This window comes from Lycorma delicatula, chromosome 7 (genome assembly GCF_047948215.1).
Source record: "Lycorma delicatula isolate Av1 chromosome 7, ASM4794821v1, whole genome shotgun sequence".
NCBI classification, from domain to species: Eukaryota; Metazoa; Arthropoda; class Insecta; order Hemiptera; family Fulgoridae; genus Lycorma; species Lycorma delicatula.
This window is the reverse complement of record NC_134461.1, coordinates 13,253,689-13,271,551: the sequence shown is the minus strand read 5'-3', so window position 1 is coordinate 13,271,551 and position 17,863 is coordinate 13,253,689. Positions and strand designations below refer to the sequence as shown.

The window sequence follows — 17,863 nt, the reverse complement described above, 5'->3', positions numbered from 1 at the left end:
GTAATGTTTATCATTATGTCTTGAAGTAAGAATTCAGTTTTCAAAGCCTCCTTGTATCTTAACAAAAATATATATAATTGAAATTATTTGCTTGAATTTAGAAGCCAAGTGATACGCTTATATCTGACCATAAAATTAAAATCTAATTTTGACATCATGAATGTTCCTCATTCTTTGCTTGTTCACATTTTTTGTTTTTGCATGTGTTCATTAGTAACAGTGTTATTATAGTGTACTGATTTATATATCTTGACTTATATAATAATGTTTTTCACACTATACCAACTTGCATATCTTTATTTATTTGTTATAGACTTACTGTAGATCAGCGAAATTACAATATGCTAAATAAACAGCTCAAGAATTCTTGAGAAATTATTTCCAAAAATTATAATTGTTTTAATTGACTGGTTTGATTCAGACAGTGTATTGGTAAAGTTTGATAAAACAAACTATTGATTTTATTTAGAAAAAAATGTTCAATGTTATGATCTGACCAGGTCTTACAGTTATTTTGTTCTATCACCAATTTTCAAGTGGTAACTGAGGTAGTCTTCTTAATTGCTTTGTGCATTTAAATTTAATTAAAAATTTAAGTACCATTTGTTTTATTTTACAAAATTTAAACCATATTTTCAATTCTGAAACAATGCTTTGCATATTGGTTTTAAAAAACCCATATCAGAATAATTTTTCCTTTTTTTTTAATTTGGAAAATTAACTACTGAACTTTTATTCTATTACCATTAGAGAATTAGCTAAAAAAAAATTAAAAATAATTTAAAGCTAGGTTAATGACTGACTGTCTTAAATACCCTATGGTAATCGTTGGAGTATCAAATATCAGAATACCTTTAAAAGAGGAAGATATTTTTGTGTATATATATTAGAATTAAAATTTATAATAGTTGATTACCAATCAGTGTGAAAAGTATTTCTGGTGCTAAGAATTCTACAGCCAAGAACAGACAATTTAAATGAATGTGTAATTAAATTTAAATTTATCTAACTTAAATATTTACACCGTTTAACTGCAAAAACTAAAGTTATGCCATTCATCTTGCATTTACTTAAAAATTATTTTAGGTTACCATAATGTAGGTAGTGACCATCGATAAGTTACACTTTCTTGAATTCATGAATGTAATTTCACTGTAATCCACAGTAACATCTTAAAGAAGGTCCATTGAAATCTTGTCAAATTCTAGCCTTCAGTTGATTAATTTTATTTTGGAGGTAATGGGAGAATGCTCAGCTCTTTAAAGATCCCCATAAAAAGAATTTTATAATAAGATGAAAAGTTTGTGATTGAATGAAGGCTAATGAAGAAGCAAGATAAAGGAGCACATACCCCAATTTTTGAAAATATTAATGTAGGGTTAGTGTTTTATGGTTGTAAATTATGGATAATAGGAAAACCAGAAAGGGAAAGTATAAATAGAGATTTTTGAAACATCATGTTACAAGAGGATGTTGAAAGTTGGTAGTTTAATAAATCGCTAAAGAAAAGATCTTAACAGAAACATGAGAGAAAAGAAAGTTTTGGCAGAATCTTAACAGTCAAAGTTGGTTGGGGGTGAATAAATTTATAGCTGATGGAGATCAATAGTTTGGTGATGGAGAGATAAGTAGTTAAGGTAAAAACTGTAGAGGAGTTGATTATAAAATGTGTGAAACGGACAATGGAGGATGAATGATGTAATAAATATGCTAATGTTGAACGATTAGGATAGAACAGAAGAAAGGATTTGTGAATAAATAGCATGAAACCAGGCAATTGACTGACTTCAAAATAAATTAAAGATCCAATAATTTCTCTGCTGCTGTTCCAGGACATGTTTGCAGCTTCTAAAAAGATCTTGTTGTGCAGTAATTGATATTCTTGGATTGTAGGTACTAAGTAGTCAGTCCTCTTCTCCTAAATCCATACATTTTAATTCATAATATAATTTTACTGTTTATAGCCAAAAGACATTTGAATCATGTCATTAATTTGTTCTGAAGTCACAATAGCCTCTCTGCCACCATAATTTTTATATTTATTTTTTAACAGCACAGCAGTCACCATTTTGTTTTTTAAATGTGTTTAATATTAATGTATTCTACACTTCTGACCAATCAATATGACATGTAACTAAATGGCAATGACTAGAAAACTAAATGGTGTCATAAACTTTGAATTCACTCTGAATAATTCAAAATTATCCATTCACACCCGCCGCTTTTTTAAAAATGAATTTACGTTATTGAATGCAGTAATTATATGATGTATGCAAATCTATATTCAATAAATAAAACTAAATATTCAATAAAACTGTAAATAAAAGATTGTATTTTTGGATTTACAAAATATTGACTTCACTGTGGGTTTTTTCAAATTTTATTTTTCTTTATACTTGGTGTTAAATAGTTTTGGAATCATTCTGCTGTGGTAATCAAATTTATGGACATAATTTGCATTATCTTTAAAAATATATTAATAAAAGAAATTATGGTATCGTTTACATTGTTTATAATGTTTTTGTTCTTTTTAGGAACTGTCGCTGCCCTGGGCAAAGAGCAATTTGTTGGATTGTACATGGCGGCTGGTTGCATATCCTCATTAACTAGTTTATTATATAAATCTGCTTTTGGAGTATCTGGGCTTTCATTGGGAGCAGTATGTTTTTTTTTTTTTTTGTTTTACTTTATATAAGTATATATAGTTTTTTTAATAATTAAAATACTTTTTTAAAATTTAATATTTTAAAAAATAACTGAAAATAATAACTGTAAAGTTGATCCAGAAAATAAAAACCATTCCATTACATTAACTCATTCTAAGCCAAATTTCATGACTATTGTGTCCTGTATGAAATACATGTAAAACACTGAATTTCTCTGAAATTTGCAATTCAAAGGATGATCCAGTTTTTTCTACTAAAAAAGCTCATCCTGTAGAAAGAAATCGATAGTCAAATTAGAAAAGTGTATATGAGGTTGTAAATTAAGTATGAGAAAATGGGAATCATATTTAATAAAAAACGATCAGCTCATCATTCATACAGTATTTTACAAGAAAAATTGTTCTGGTTATTTTTCTCTTATGACTGAAAAACTGAATCAGAAAATTGGTATTAATTGAGATTCATAAAAATCGGCAACTCATTCATTATTGACAGATTATTTATTATACACAGATTTTCAAAGTCTGTTGTAAGAAATATGTTAGTGAACCTCTAAAGTACAAAAAAAATTGTACCGATGAGTTCATTGACCTGCTGCCTGAAGAAAGCAATAAACAATGCATGGAAGCGGCTTTTGATATTTCTTCACTGGTATAAGAAATAAGTTGGGGATTTTTTAAATATTTTATTCCATACTGCCCTTATCTGGCCCCCAGTGATTTAAACAAATTTTTTCATGAAAATTTTTAAGCTGAATCATTTTATAAGTGACAAAAAATTATGCATTCTGTATTTTAACTTAACTTTTAGTTAATTTAACTCTTAATATGAGTATTCTCTATATGTATTTAATACAATGTCAATTATTATGATAAAATTGTAATGGTTTTTGTGCGCTAGTATAAGTGCTAAGTATAATATTATAATATTATCTTTAACTATAATATTATCTTTGACAATTAATTTTATTTTTATAACTGTTTAATTTAAATACAATTTTATCAAATCATTCACCTAGTCATCGATTTACTATATTAATATAGAAACTGTTAAAATAGGTTGCTATGTATTCTATTTTTACACAAATCTTTCTCTTAATAATATCTTTAGGAAGTATTCTTTAGTGTCACTGCTTTTATCTGCCTGTAGCAGTTAACAAGTTTCCTTTCTATGCGACATTATTTTTTAGAAAAGAGAGCAGTGATGAACCATAAAATGGTTTAGATTGTTTTTTTAGTTTTAATTATTTAGATTTTTAGTGAAGCATTCTTTGTGTTGTAGTTATGAGAAAAGCTCACGTAATTAGAAAAAAATTCAAATTTCAATATTATAGCGAAATTATAATTTTTCAGGAAATATGAAATCACCATAAAAAAAAAAAAACATTCCAATGTGTTATACAGAATATAAAAGTATAGCATGTAAATGATTTTGAAAATGTAAACTTGTTACAAGCACACTAAAAGAATATATAAAATTAAAATAAAAGACTAATGGAAAGAAAAAAAATTATTCCAGAATTTAATTGTTTATTTGTTCATTATTCATTCACATCAGACCAAAATTAGACTATGAAATGTCTTATTTCATTCTATTTATTTCATAATACTCTGGTAACTTCATTAATATCTTTTGGCTGTTGAACATTTCATGAAAATCTCATCTATTCCTTATTCCTTTTGTTTTCAGGTAAAATTCATCTGCTCCATAGTAAGTTTTCTTTAGCACAAGAAGCAGATTTTTCAAGCAAAATTTTGGTATCCTGTGTCAGACATGTCTTCTCTTGCTCATATTATGTAACAATTTTCTTCTAAAGTTGACCTTTCTGGTTTTGCATGTATTTCTTACCAGTATTGTTGCTTTTAATACCAGTAAGCCGTGTTAAGTGATATGTAAAAATTAAAACAGGTTGTTCTGGTAAGTGGTTGCCAAGAAAAAAATGTTTTCAAGACTGTGAGATCCAAAATAGAACAAGTGAAACACTTATAATTAATTAATTTAATTATCCAGTAACACTGAAAAACACTTTTAGCTAACATTATCGATTAGCATCTATACTTCAACTTTCTGCAGGCATGCTCCGAGCATATTCATTGACACTACACATTTCTCACTTACTAGTACATGATCCAAGTAATCAAAAGCCTTGCAGTAAAGAAAAAGGTGGGGTTCCTCTTCCCTACTTGGTTTACTAAATACTGAATAAGCACTAGCATAACAGTTGTTGACTTATCCCTATCAAAATAAATTTAAATAAGTAAGTAATAAACTCAATTAAGTTAATTTTAACTTAGTATTTAATTTATTTAGGTTATATTAGTTTTGATTAACGCTGTAATTTTGTATTTTTGGAATAAATTTTTGTGTTATAGTCTGGTGCTATAATGGCCATCATTGGTTGGTTATGTTTGTACTGCCTACCCAGATACTGACAAGTCACTAATATTTTTACCATTTGTACATTTTAAAGCTCATCATGTAAGTTTAATTACATATAATATTTTATTAATTAAAATTTATTTTAAAAATTTTATTATAGTATAATAGTGTTTTTTTCTTTTTTGAGTTTACAGGTAGGCTTTATTTCAGTGTTTATGCACTGTGCAGATGCTTTATAATTATGTGGTGCATTCCTTTCGACGTTAGGTTAGTTGCTCTGTGGACAACCATTGGGTGTAATAAACCGAGATGTCAGTTGTTGAGCTGTGATTGAACATGCTTCAATTCATGTTGTTTCATTTATCAGAGTCAATTGTTGCAAGAAATATAATGTTTCTTTCTGTTGAGGAGGGCATTTTTCTCGTTGAACACATTTTTCATGAAGGTAACAAGTATATCGATTTAATAAAGCACTAGTTTTCTGAATTGAATTGCTCAAAGTGGAAGACCACCAAAACTAAACGAACAGAAGCTGCTGGAAATTTCAGCATGAAAGCCATATCTTGGGGTTAACCAGGCCCAACTATGTCATTCCTGAGCCCCCATCCAAGGACCGTGACTCAGTCTGTACATTTTCTTGCCTGCCTATAACTACTAGGGGAGGGGTTTATACTGCCTATAATCGGGACCCAATTATGTTGGGCCCTGATTAACAAATGAACTTACATTTGTTAACCACCAGTTTCAGTCCATGTGTTTGTATCCGCTTGTCAGTTAAAGATAATGCAGAATTGCCTCTTGTCTGTATTTCCTCTTCCGTCCTTCCGCTGACAAGAACCACAAGGTCATCGGCATATGCAATGGTCTCCGTCTGTGCTGGCAGACAAAGTTTCAACACGCCGTCATAAACCACATTCCAAAGCAGGGGCCTCAGCACTGACCCCTGTGGAACACCTCCAAACAGCTGAAACCAATAACCAACCGCCTTGTTGTGTATCAGCTGTGGCCCACCTATCCTTTATATAATCTCCAACCTGCCTGCACAGTTAATTAGTAATGCCTTTCTCTCTCAGCGACACCATAATGGATCCCCACAGTATGGAGCCGAATGCATTCTTTACATCTAACAAAATCATCATCCGCATATTCCTCGTTCTCCATGTGCCCTCTCTTTCTCTCGCAGCCCAGTTTATCACTCTTGAGATCACCTGGGTAGTCTACTTTCCCTTACAGAAGCCATATTGGTTTAAGTGAATATCCATCCCAGCTTTTAGTTCATCAATTACTGCCAGCATCCTTTTCACCACTTTAGCCGTGGTATTTAACAAGCAAATAGGATGATACTCTGCTGGCCAACCAGCTGGTCCTCCCTTGGGGAGGAAGACCACCCATACCTCCTTCCAGCAAACCGGGAAGAAGCCACTCTCCAGACCCCTATTAACCATGATCTCCCAAAAGATCCATCTCACAAGGCTTTTGAGAATCAGTGCAGGAATCCCATCAGATCCAGGACTCCGTTTGTCACTCAATCTACCAATTGCCCAGGTCACCTCATCCATCGTGAATCTGCGTGCCTTAGAGTCCTGTTGTCTCTCTATGTCTTGTTCCTGACAGAACCCCAACCCCAATGAATTACACAAACAATCTTACAAAAATTGGAGTCTGGGTCAAATACGCATTGTGGGTCCAAACTTTTTTAAAAATACAGTTAATAGTGACTGTTATTGTGCTGTTTTAACAAACTTCATTAGTCAGTTAACAGAAATGGAAATTATCACGGTTTGTTCAAACAAGATTGTGCCACAGTGTACACAACTAACAGGTCAATTATGTTTTTATGAAACGCCTTCGGTGAATGAATCATTTGAAGGGGTTTGTAGCCTGCACAATCACCCGATCTGACTATCTTACTTTCTACAGCAGTGAAACAAGAAGTGTATCACAACAGATCACACACAGTTGACGAACTAAAATCCTCATTAACGACATACGTAAGAGACATTCCAGTACACCAGCTGGTTAAAGTGTTTGAAAACAAATTGAAATGTGTGCAGTTTTGTTCTGATGTTGGAGGAGGTCATTTTCAACACTTTTTATAAACTATTCTAGTAATTACAGTATCCATTTTTATAAAGTAATACTAAGAAAATTTCATTACTTTTTTTCTTGTGCACAGCAATTTTCTGAATGCACTGTAATCTAACTGCCTATGTGGTTGAAAAATACTTAGTTTATTTTTGTCTGCTCCATAGCAAGGGAAGGTTTAGTAAATCCCCGTTTCTACCATCCTAGTCAAAAAGAATAATACTTAACATCCAATTTGTTTATGAATAATTTTAATGATGAAAAGCTAAATGGTTAATTTGACTAAAACACTACTTACTTGCAAGTTCTTTTTTTTCTCTTTTTTTTTAATGATATTTAGTCTATGCTTATGTAAATTTAAATGTGTTTTACACTTTGTGATTACTGTACAGTAATACAGTAGAAACCTAGTAATCGTGACTTAAAATAGTACTTTGTCTGATCACTAAATATCTTGATTAACCAGAATTATCTTTCAGTCCATTTCTTTATTTAGTATTTTAGACAGCATGCATATTGCTATTGTGTAATGATTTATAAAATCTTAATCATCATAAAAATAGGTTTGCGGTTCTGACAATCAAAAGAATGAACATGAGAAGGTGAGATTGGAATATTATAGGCGGGTACCAGATAATTTTCTTTCCAAGTATGTCAAAAGAATGTTTATGGGAAAGAAAAGATAAATTTTTAGACAAAAACATTATCAATACCTGGTAACATATTGTGGTTACTAAACAAGTGTAAAATAGTTATTAATGAAGTGCACCAACTGTCCTTTCTTGCCCGCTTTAAAAGGAGTGGAGGAAATCTCCCAATATACCAATGCCAAAATTTCAGATAACTTAAATAGGGATTATTTAGTAAATAAATAGTTTTTGTAATTATTCTTTGAAAAATATTTATTTCTAAACCAAATTATGTAATATTTATATTCATAAGAATTAAATTATGTAATTCTTATATTACATAATTTATAATAATGTAATCAAATTAATATAATTTCTACGTAATCTAACTTACTTTTGTTTCCTTTATTAGCTAAACCTCGGTTTACATTTCTACTTTTCTCATTTTAAGTATATAAATTTGTGAAGAACATAGCTTCTAGATGTAAGACAAGTCATTCATAATTAGAAGATTAAAAATATAGGTGTAAAAAAAGATTAAGAAAGATTCCCTTGACATTCAAGTTGAATATATAGGGTAGACTTGACCATCAGTTATCTATTTTTTTTATCAGTGTCTATTTAAAATTCTAAATTTATCTTTAGATCTTACATATTCAAAATTTAGTCTTTTATGAAATAAATAAAATAATCAGTTCTACAACAATCTGTTTTTCTGTCTACAGTAACGTTGTGTACAACAATAATGTTTTAATATTAAAAAACATGATTTTTCATCATTTTAAGTTGTTAAATTTTAGAGGAATACAATGTGATAAACAAGTGATAACAATGCGATATGCTCGTATATATATAAAATACAAACATGGAAATTGTTTTTATATTTTCATTCATTATATTTGCTTCAAAATTGTTATTAGTAATAATATTTTATTTGACAGGCCTTAACTAGTCTGTATTAACAGGTATGTTTTGCATTAAGAAGTAAATTTAATAATTTTTATTTTTTTTAGGCTATAAAAGCAATAATGACATTGGATGCTGCTGGTATTTTATTTAAGTGGCAATTTTTCAATCATGCAGCACATCTTGGTGGTGGCATAGTAGGAATGTAAGATATAAATTAAAAATTTTATTCTTTTACTTTTAAGAGATTAACAGTTATAGAGATTAATAGTTAACAAATTATAAGTGCAAACTTATGTCTTAAATATAAGCTAAAAATAAACAGATCCTTGGAGATATAATCATTTTTGACAATCTTTTATATGATATTTTTCTTCATTTATACATCATCATAAAAATATAACTAATTGCTGATGAACTTTTATGAAATAAATAACATAATCAGTTCTACAACAATCTGTTTTTCTGTCTACAGTAACATTGTATACAACAATAATTTTATTTTATATTTTAAGATAACATGTGTAAAATACAATGGAATGCCGATTATCCAGACTGCCATTTACAAGGCCAAATCCAGGTAAATGGAAAATTAAAAAAGGTTCAAAATAAGTGTGGACATACCATTCCGATGTATAATGGGTATCACACTTAATAAAAATATGAAAGTATAAAAAATAATTGTATTACAGTAAAAAGATACTCAGAACATAAGTAAGTACAGTATAATAAAAAACAGATTCAATTAGACGTTACAAAAATCGAATGTGGTAGAAATTTGCTAATAAAAGAATCTGAATTTATAAAAACTATTTTAAATAAATTAAAATTTACTACTACCTTACTGTTTTATAAAAAATGTCATTTCAAAAACTTACAAAAACATATTGAAGAGAAATTGCATTTATTATAAAAATATATTATTTTAAAACTGTTAAAAAAATAGAAAAAAAATTACAGTACCTTTCATAGAATAAAACTTTAATAATACTAACGTTTAATAATATAAACATACCTTTAAAAATACTATTTCTTTTTAAAAAAATCAAGAATGTATATTTGCTTGTATGTTGATCTTCATTTAGGAGCTACAGTAGCCAACATGTAACAGTGCGCTTGGATGATCAGCCCGCACATCTGCTATACTATTGTTCTCTAAAACATTGGCACACCATGATTATTCAATTCTTAGTAGCATAAACATGATGTATGATACGTTGGGTAGTAATTGTCACCACTCCAAGCTCACCGTTATTTGGCGGCAACTGTACAAGATCACATAATCATTTTAACAAAGAATCTGTATGCTTTAACTGTTCAATAATGATGGACAAAAATTAAGTTTGTGTGAGACAGCCCTGGATGTAAGTCATTGCCTTTTTTTGAGCTGTTGGCTGATCATATATGGTATCTACAATCTCATCATTGCACAAAATTTAGTACCCTGGGTTATTGTCATCACTAATGATCCATTCATCAATATTCTCGAAATCACAGTCTGTATTGCCCGATATGAAATCTCTTGTGTAAAATTCCTTACGTTATAAAATCTTCACGATGCATTACATCAGTATTGTTGGCATTGTTTTATTTAAAATTTCATTCCACATTCTTTGCTAATATCACCCTTCTGTCAGAGTTCCATGCATAGGCCACATAAAACAGCAATCTTTTAGATTAATGTCTTTGATTATCTTAATTATGCCACGTACATCTTCATTATCAGCCAAAAGAGTTCTTTTCATGTCCTCTGAAACCAGGGTGAACCCAACTGTACATAACCCTACCTTCTCCAGTATGCGAACGCTGTGCTGGAGTCTTCTGTTGAATCGCTGGTCCTTTGGGAACAAAATTTCGGTTTTAGTTAATAATATTTCAGTACTTGTTGTTCCTCTTGAAAAAACTAACAAACTGGGAGTTTGAAAAGACTTCGACCAACCTTTTCAGCTGAAGAGGTATCGAACGATAAAGAAACAAGTAATGTAACAGAGAGTGCTAAATTATTTAATGTATGGTTTCTTTTAGTAAAGTGTAACAAGGAAGTTAAATCCTTTTCTAAGGTTTCTCTGTTTGTAATAAGTAAGTGCATAATAACAGCTCTGGCTTCGAAATTTATTAAAAAACTTAGTAATGGTGCCCAGGTAAGTAATGATAACAAGAGTCGGAAACTCCTAGCCCTTAGGTGCATGGGGAAGGACAAAGTGATAGTGGAGCCCAATAATACACTAAATTCCAGCAGGAGAGTATCTTTCTAAGAGTGATATTTTACCATGAGTTGGCTGGTATTGAATTATCTGAAATATCAGAAGATCTATCATCGCAGTCCGTCACTTCTGTGCAGAGGATTATGAATAAGTAAAATGGATGTGTCAACATTTTCACTTATCCTAACCTTTTTTACTCCAACTGTTCCTAAGCGAATAAGACTTGGCTACCTCTCTGTCTGTGTGTGACCATTCATACCAAACCCAAGATGCTGCTTACAGTATCAGGGTTTTGATCACAACAAAATTGGTTGCATGAGGGAACAGATTTGTCTGCATTGCAGCCGTACAGGACATGATGATAGTGCATGCTTTGAAGCTGAAAAATGTATTAATTGTAAAGGTTCGCATTTGGCAAAACTTCAAGATTGTTTTGAGGTTGCCCCCTTTCCAAGGAGGAACAGGCTTTATTAAAAATTTGTACCGAGCAGAAAGTGTCCTTTTGTGTAGCTTGTCAGGAATATAGAAAATCCCTCAACATGAGGAATCCTATACAACGCACTGTTAAGTTTTGTCCAGGCTCTTTCTAATAATGTGCAAAAGGAGAATGCATGTCCATCATGGAAAGAACTGACCAAATTGGTCTAGGCTTTGTCAGACCAGATAAAATTCCTTACGTCTGCTTTTTCGTCACTGAATTCTTTTTAGGCAAGAAAAAGGAGGATATTTTTGGTGGAAAGACTGATAGTGAGCAGTTTATTGAAAATCACTCAATCAGTACATCACCAAATAAAATTCCTGCTGTACCAAATATGCAGCAAACTATCAAAATTCCTATGAAGGGATGTATTAAAAAAAAAAAATTGTTGCCTGGTATGGTATCTCTGCCCTCCAAGGTTTCCAGGTCCCCACCACATCTCGAGGTCTCTTCACAGATATGGTGACAAATGAAGTGCCTGAAGAAGCAAATTACTTCCTAAAGGTTATAAACACCAAAAAGAAAAACTGGATTGTATTTGATAATCTACATGCAGGGTTTATATATTTTTTTTACTAAAGGAAGAAAATTCTGTGGTACATTGTCTGCAGGAAATTCACCTCCTTCCCCATAATGAAGTGTCTTCTCGCAGCTAGGTCTATAAGAGATGCGGCTAAGTGTAGGTAGAGGACATGAAGGTGTGGCTGTTTTCCTGAAGGAGGTTGATTAGCCGCACAGATTCCCCTGGCTATAAACATCCCTGCAGCTCAGTGAAAGTATTGGCATCATTTAAAATGAATATCTGCAACTTATACTTTTCCCCAAATTCCAGTATCAGTGAAGACGATCTTTCCAATCTGCTTTCCCAAATACCTTTGTCCTGCCTAATAATTGGTGATTTCAACACCTTTACTATTCATCATTATGTTCTTCTTTAGGTACTATAGTAGATTGAATGACACATAACTTTTATCTCTGCATATTGAACAATGGGTCATACACATTTATGTCATCTTCATCTGGTACATTTTCATTTGTTGATCTGCCTTTGTGTTCAACATCCCTACTTTCATGTCTTACCCACTACATGTCCTAAAACTTTAGAAGCAGTTATAGACCAGTTTTTACCTCAGTTGTTAATTGTGATTTGCCTCAGAGTCAGCCAAGCAGATGGATAGTTGGGAAAGATTGGATGCAAGAATTCCTTTGGGCAATACAACAGGAGTCGTATAGTGTGATCCACCAACTTGTCGCATATATGGCATTTATATTTGTATTGTCATGGCATTTATAGACATAGAAAAGTCATTTGATAATGTAGACTGGAATAAAATGTTCTGCATTTAAAAAAATTTAGTGTTGAGAGCATAAGAAAGAAACCGTAATAAAAAAGGGAGTCTGAAAAAAAGATGTTCCCTATCCCCGTTACTTTTATCTTTACATAGAACTAGCAGTTAATGATGTTAAAGAAAAAGTCTGATCCGGAGTAACAGTACAAGGTTAAATGATAAAGATACTACGATTTGCTGATGACATAGTAATTATATCTGAGAGTAAAAAAGATTTAGAAGAAGCAATGAATAGCATGGATTAAATCCTACACAAGAACTACCGCATGAAAATAAACAAGAACAAAATGAAAGTAATGAAATGTAGTAGAAATGATGTTGATGGACCACTGAATATAAAAATAGGGCAAGAAAAAGATTATTAAGATAGAAGAATTTTGTTACTTGGAAAGTAGAATTACTATAGGTGGAGCGATATAAAATGCCGAATAGCACTGGTGAAAAAAGCTTCAGTCAAAAATATAATCTGCTTACATCAAAAATTAATTTAAACGTCAGGAAAACATTTTTGAAAGTATATGTTTGGAGTGTAGCTTTATATTGAAGTGAAACTTGTACGATCAGAGTACCTGAGATGAAAAATTAGAAGATTTTGAAATGCGGTGTAATAGGAGAAATCAGATGATTGGATAAAGTGACAAATGAAGAGGTGTTGCGGCAAATTGATGAAGAAAGAATCATTTGAAAAATATAGTTAAAAGAAGAGACAGGCTTATAGGCCACATCTTAAGGCATCCTGGCATAGTTGCTTTTATATTGGAGGGACAAGTAGAAGGGAAAAAATTGTGCAGGCAGGCAATGCTTTGAATATGTAAAACAAATTGTTAGGGACATAGGATGTAGGGGATTTACCAATATTAAATGACGGGCACTAGATAGGGAATCTTGGCAAGCTGCTTCAAACCAGTCAAATGACTGAAGACAAAAAAATTTATATTTTTAATATTGTGTCATTGTGATTTTATTTCGCCTTTAACATATGACATAGGCACTTCACATTATGCTGTACTGTATAAAAAATATTTTTGTTTTGATATTGAGCATTTTAATTGCTGATTTTATTTCTTTTATAACTCTGTAATTTAATTTTTAAGTTTGGTATTTTTAACTAATTGTTCATTCTAGTAATATAGTGTCCAGGTGTTGATAAAGACATTTAGTTGTCTGTCCAGGAAAAGATTAAATAGAAATAATCATATCAATCTGAAAAAATTTGCTAGAAAAAAAAAATTTTTCTTGCGGTCATCTCTATGATCTTTTTGACTAATCCAATCAGTATAAGATTTAATCGATGATCTCAAGTTGTGTTACTACCAACCAACAGTGTCAAATATTTTGTAGCCTGGAGCTGATTCTTCTTTGCTGGGAAATAAAGTTATCTTAGGAAGAGCTTTCCATTCAAGGACATATTGTCACAATTTTCAATTAAATTCAATTTATTCAGGTACTCAAATGTAACATGATAGACCTCTATAAATAGAATGAATCAGTTCAGCTGAGAGTTACCTCCTGTGTTCAGACCTGGATATAAAAATTACAAAGATTTACTTAACATACAAGAACATAACAAAAGATATATGTACAAGAAATAAAAATCTAATTTCTAATTACAAAGTACTTTATAAGCAAAGTATTCATCATAATATTTTAAAAGAATCAGAAAATTGTTGAATAAATTCATTTGCTACTGGGATGTTTGCTGATGATTCTCCATGAATTTAAAGTTCCCAAATTCCATCATGCTGATTAAAATTTTGAAGCCACCTGTATTTGCAATAATATTTTCATTCCCATTTAGATTCTTATTAAAGTAATTGCTTTCTCTACTGGAATTGATCCACTAATTGGTTTATCAAGAGATCACTTTTGAACAAATCACCAAAAGAGCTCAATTCCCCTCATCATTTGATGCTTTCTTCATTGTCTTACTGGAAATACTTTATTCTTTTTTGAGTTGCAAAACATTAATCATAATGCTTTCTCCACTTATCTAAATATCTGAAAGAGTGGATGTTCCTGAACCATATTCATCTGATTACCATTATCCAATTTTTCTAAGATCTCTCTTTTTTCTGTAATTGATAAAACAATTGTTTTGTTGCAGACATGATATTAACAATCCCTAACAATATTGATACTTATGTTAACAGCACCAGAGTTACATTATTATAAATTGTATTTATAAGAAATTTTTACATGTACTGTCTCTCAATATCCTTAATTATCAAACCAGATTATTATATGAACTGAAAACATGCGATATATATATATATATATATATATATAAATAAAATATGTCCTTACTTACTTACTGATAATCAAAAACTACAGAAGATAAATTAATGAAAATTTGTATACACATTCTTCTTATGATGTAACTGCACATTAAGAAAGTATTTTTTTAGATTCTGAGTTTAAAGAGTTAAAATGGGGTAATATTAACTTTTTTTTTTTTTAAATTTCTTGGTAGCAAAGTATTTAAAAACCAGTTTCTAGATTTTTTTAAAATTCTATCTTGAAAGCTATGAGAGGTAAAAAAAATGTTGACAATGATTGTAAATTTTCCCCATTTCCGATTATACTAAACGAGATATTCATTCGATTTGGGCTTACAAATACTCTTCAGATAATTATCTTAAAACCATTTTTAGATTTTTTGAATTTTAACATTTTAAGGGATAACAAATAAATTATTTTTTTTTTTTTTTGCTGTTTTATGCTACAACTATTGAATCAATCTTTATGACATGTGGATGTGATTGTAATTTATGTTTTAGATTTTTTTTTAATAACGTGTTACTTTTTTAAAATTGCCTAGTGCAGATAGATGTAAGGAGTCCAGATAGCTGGACATCTGGGAAATTGGCGTTCCATTGTATATTGTGGATATTGGCAACAATACATTTAATATTTCCACTAAAGTATATATTAAACTGAAGATTTGTCCATAGTACATATTTTAGTTTTCTTTCAATCATTGCAGCTTATTATTAAAACATTACTAGAGCTATCACAGAAAACTATAATGATTAAAACTGCATCACAATTAAAATGTACTCTTCTTAGAAGATTGAAGGTAGTGTACATTAATTGGAAATAAAAATCAATGGAGTGTTTTTGAGAAAAACATCTTAATTTTTGTGTGTAGTTTATTAAATATCATATTAATATAGCTTAATTATATTAAATAAGATTTTTATCCGTAGAATATATGCTTATGCACAACTGTTGTAATATTATGTGGATTATCACATGAGTACTTTTTACCAAAATTTAAATTTATACTATAAATAGTATCACGAGTAGGATTTAAATATAGTACTTTCTCACTTTAAAATTTTTACTGAATGACCATTTAGTAATGTTACTTTCTTCTACAGTATAAGGTTGGGTTGTTTTTTCCCCAATGTTTATTTTAATTTACCATCTTGAAATGATTTTACGTGGTCATTTATATTGAATTTTAATTAAATAATCTAGTTTTAAAGTATATATGATATAATTATCATTGTCACCATGAAATAAGGACAGTGTTACATCTTTTAAGCTTTCATGTCAATATCTTGGATTTGGATTGATTTTTCCAGTTCTTTCTAGAGCAATTTTTTATAAAATCATTTATCAAGAGTTGGATGATAACAAAATTTATGTATGTTACTACTCATATTAGTTAATAAAAGACCATAAACTAGTGGCATTTTTGTCATAGTATACAGAAGAAACGATGAATTTTTCAATTTGATTGTTTACGGTAATGAAAATAAGTATTGCAAAGCACTTTAGAAATGAAATGCCAATCATTTTTGTATAGTACATCTGTTGTCACAATTGAAAGTATAAGCAGGATTTGCTTTTTAGCTATATTTATCACCATAGTTATTCGGGATCAATTCGGTACATTGTTGATCGACTTTCAAAAAGGAAGCACATAACAAATGCTGCGCTAGCCTTCTATCAAATGATATAGAAATTGCACACCAGAATATACAATCAATGACACCTAACAAAGAGCATTGTGTTATTGCATGATAACATAAGCATGTAATACTTGTGGAGCATAAGGTTTATTAAAAAATTATGATGGAAAAAGAAAACAGAAAATTCAAATCATTTATAACTGGTAAAAACAAGTAAGTTGAAGGGGTTTTTTGGTACTGATTTGGGAATGTGCTGAGTTGAAAGAAGCTGTCTGTTTTATGCGTTAACCGTACAGTTGTAACATGCTTTATATATATATATATATATATATAAGCATAAAAAGATAGTAAATCAACAAATTATGTAATATATTGTGTCATCAAATAATATAATATACAGGCTGGTTTGATTATTAGAGTAATTAACATAATACAATTTTTTCCTAGCAGACTTATTGCAGAGGATTTGATAACAGTAACTATTGTAATCATAAGTAATTTTTAGTATAAATTTGTTATTATGTATATTGTGTTGAATGCATATAATCTTCTTTTTCAGAGGATGGTATTATTATGGAAATTATTACATTTGGCAGAACCGTAAATATGTTGTTCTAGCATGGCATGATTTTAGGTCATCTTTTGACTGATAAAAACAATGTTAATAATCAAATATTTTAAAGGTAAATATATTTCCTATGCAAGTAATTTGATTTAATTTTTTTTTTTTTTACCTTTCAATATATAACAAAATAAATTATGTTCACATAACCAAATGAATGAAAATGCAAACAAATGTTAGTGAGAGTACTGTTCCAGTATGTCATGAAAAGTACTGTTCCATGTGTTACAGGGAGATTGTACTGCTAATCGGATTGAAGGTTCTGAAAATCATATGTACTATAAAAGATGATGTTCATATAAACATTGTATTCCTTTAAATCATTTTTGCTAACTTTTAATAGCTACAAAGCAATAAGATTACAATAAAAACTGATTATTGTGTTTACTTCTTTATCAATGTATCCTTCGTTTAGAATGAATGATTTTTAATTCGACCGGTGTATCCGTGCATGTTTGGTTTTTTTTTTGCAACATATATGCATTTTGTGTTCTAATGATTATTTCACACAAAGAGCAGCATCCTTAAAAGGACGTTTAAAAAAGATAATGAAATCCTTAAAATATATGTATTACTTTTCTTTGTTACAGATTTTCAAATGTTACACTGCAGGGATAAGTAATTTTTT

At 30.2% G+C, this 17,863-nt stretch overlaps 1 pseudogene; it reads left to right on the top strand.

Moving 5' to 3' along the window:
- Positions 1 to 17,610, top strand: part of LOC142328438 (presenilins-associated rhomboid-like protein, mitochondrial) — a 72,424-nt pseudogene extending 54,814 nt beyond the window's left edge.
- The last annotated feature ends 253 nt before the right edge of the window (positions 17,611 to 17,863 follow it).